This window comes from Tupaia chinensis, unplaced genomic scaffold (assembly GCF_000334495.1).
Source record: "Tupaia chinensis unplaced genomic scaffold, TupChi_1.0 Scaffold000597_1, whole genome shotgun sequence".
Taxonomy (NCBI): domain Eukaryota; kingdom Metazoa; phylum Chordata; class Mammalia; order Scandentia; family Tupaiidae; genus Tupaia; species Tupaia belangeri.
Genome location: NW_006160114.1, coordinates 1661520 through 1664804, shown reverse-complemented (window position 1 = coordinate 1664804; position 3285 = coordinate 1661520).

The window sequence follows — 3285 nt, the reverse complement described above, 5'->3', positions numbered from 1 at the left end:
GTCAGCGCTCCTTTTCTCGAGACGATTTCTGCTTCTGGGTTTATTTTAAAACTGCAAGTCTTCGATTTTTAATCGAAGAAGAGTCCAATGCTTCCATGTGTCTAGGATAAAGGAAGACGCTATTCTCTTCGTGTTTCGTGCCTATGCGGTTTTACCGAAGGGGAACGCCGCGCCTGGGCTGGGAGCCCGATTCCTACCGGTTATCCTAATGGAATCTGCACGCGTGCCTCCGGAAGACCGGCCCAAGATCCCTCCCAAACAGTTTTTTTTTGACCCCCTTGCCCATTGAAAGGTGAATGAATGAGACCCTTGGTTTATCTCGGAAAATCTTGGCACCATCAACTTCCAAGAGAATGAATGAAAGGCTTGCAGATGAAAATGTGCAGAGTAGTTCTCTATAAGTATGTGGAAGCTACCATCGTAAGAAACGATTTCAATTAAACTATTTATTTAACTTACAGCTTTTGGACAACGGACTTGAGTCTAGCGAAAGAAGTTAATGCTTACCTTAGATTGCTGACAGAGTTTTCTCTGAAATTAAACTCAGGCAGAAATTGATCGTATGGACTTCTGTTAGAGGCCTCAGTTGATATACTTTCAACTCTGCACTCAGAGGACACCTATTTCTGAAGCAGAGGACTCACATGAAACCGGCTATAGAGAACCACATTGTAGTATGATAACACGATAATATAATTCATTGCTGCCAAGATTGAGGTCACACGGTAGGTGACTTGTTTTGGGATCTACTTATCTTGGATGGCATGTAAAGATCTAGAAGGAGGAATAGTTAACTAGATCACTAGGCTGTCTTTTAGGGAATGCCTTGGCAAATGCTGGCTGATGATTACTCCCTAAGCAGTTGTTGACATTAAAATCTGTATTGTCCAGTTAGGAGCCTAAAGGGGACACCACGTGGCACTCATGATGGAATTCCAGGCCAGGCAGTAGTTAGCTCCCCAATAGGTAGAGGCTGTTGTGAGGCCTATCAAAATCCACATTTCCTATCTACCCTGGAAAAGGTACATTGCAGAGGAAACAGCAAAATGAGGGGAAATCAGACCATAAACTTATTTATGCATGGCTCAAATCTAGATATAAGCGGTCTTCGAAAAGTTCCTGTAGATGTGTATTATGAAAAAACTATGCATAGATTTCCAATTTTTGTGCACCAAAATAAACCTGTACTTTAATTCCATTTGTTTCTACAGACTTTTTGAAGCTCCTCATATTTACTATCACTGACATTATGAGCACTTAGGAAAAATGCCCTTCCACTTTGAAGATGAATATATTTATTCTAGGTTACAAGCTCCTTAAGGGCACAGACTGTCTTCTGTTATTAATGATTATTTTAGGCTCCAAGAGATTTCCTAGAGGATATACATCAAATACTTGAGCTTAGCATGCAGTCCCTTCCTGAAACTTCACCTTATCTTGAATAGCATTCACCTGGTTATATGCACTTCCCAAGGGTTCCCTGAATGTCCCATGTCACCTTATACCTCCCAGATGCCTTCCCCTGATGCGTCCTTCCCCACCTCCAGCCTGGGTCACATCAGCTGAGAGTCACCGTCTCAGGGAAGCCTCCCTGATGCTGCCTCCGTGTGAGTTAGACGCCCCTCCTCTATGTAGTCACAGTATCGCCCTGAGAGTTGCTGGCTGACAGAACTGGAATATGAACTCCAAAGGAGGACCCAGGTCTTCACTCACATTGTTCCCCCATAGCATGGGCCTGTCACACAGTGGATGCTGTTCACAGAAACGGTCTCACCCTCTCAGGGTGTAGTTCACAGAGACGGACAGTCAGATGAAAATGCATATAACGGAGTGTCCACAAGATAGTCACAGAAAAGTTCCCAGGCAGGGAAGGAGGTGGTCAAGGAAGGTTGGAGTTATATTTTCATGGAGGTTCAAAACAACCCTAAAAGATCTTGACAGACCAGAGGTAAGAGAGGGGGCATTTAAAGCTGGAAAATATTCAAAGCAAGAATAGAGGGGAGGAATAAATATAGCCCATACATAGGACAAGTGGACTTCAAGGGGGCTCAGTAAACATGCTCTTTGCTGATGTACGGGCTCTGAGACTCAGGGATGAGTCTAGACTCTACTTCATAAACTAAGAGAGGAACTATTAGAGCTTTTTGCTTCAGGTCAGAACGAAATCTGTTTTAGATAGTTGGTCTGGCAACAGTGCAAGGGATATAAAAGATCAGAGAATAGTTAATAGGAGATTCTGTTTCAAAGTAGAGGGAATGAGCTAACAGCTAAGGTAGATATAGAGAAGGCCACTTGGGTGCAATTCAAAGAAAGACAGCACAGATTTGGGGATGATGCAGAAGGAAAGCATCCAACATGATGCTTACTGGAGAGCTGGGTGACCCTATTAGGATATATTAGAAATTTGGAGGAGTTGTAAAGAAACCTAGAAATAAGAAAAATGATCACCCGTCTACACTCTTACTTTACCTTACTTGTGACTGATTCTCCACTATGGAGTACTTCCTGAACCTAGACCCTAACTCCAGAAACAATCTTTCCTTTTTTAAATTATCATTATTTTTTATTTTAAAGTTAAACTTCCCAAGAGACTACCTGAGGGGTTTATGGAGCTCTCAGAAAATAATGGGAAGCCAAGGCCCTTTCCCAGAGAGGGACATCTAAAAGTTTGTGGGAAAATGGGACCAGCAGTTAGTGTAATGGCTATGTCGCTGGACTCCCATGTGGTTGACCGTGGTTCACGTCCTGGACCTGGTGGCTTAAAACTCACGCCGGGCGCATGTGTGTGCGTGCCCAAGATCCCGAGAGGGAGGAGAAGGGATTGCGACATGGCCATCCCCCCTGGGGGATGATTTCTCGCTTTCTGTCTCTCTGTCTGTCTGGCGAGCACACGTGCCCTATAGCAAAAACCTCCCCCCCCCCAAAAAAAAAAAAGTTTGTGGAAAAATGAAGTCAAAGTATGCATTTATTTTGGTGCAAAAATTTTGAAATCCATGCTAGTTTTTTCATAATTTGAAGACCCAGTGTACATATTCACAGGTAACATTGTTAACCATGCCCAAGGGGGTCCTGGGCTTTCTGAAGTACAGTGCTTGGCTGCACATTTTGTAACCCCAGCTTTTGCTTTATTAGATTTGTACTCTAATTACTGATAAAAGCCAAAAAGCATGTCAAATTCACGTGTTTAAGCAAGGAAAAATGAGTAAGCTGAAGATTTGTTTTTCTTTTTTTTTTTTTTTTTTGGGGTTTTTCTTTAGGGGGCGGGCCCTCCCCCGGAAGACAAAC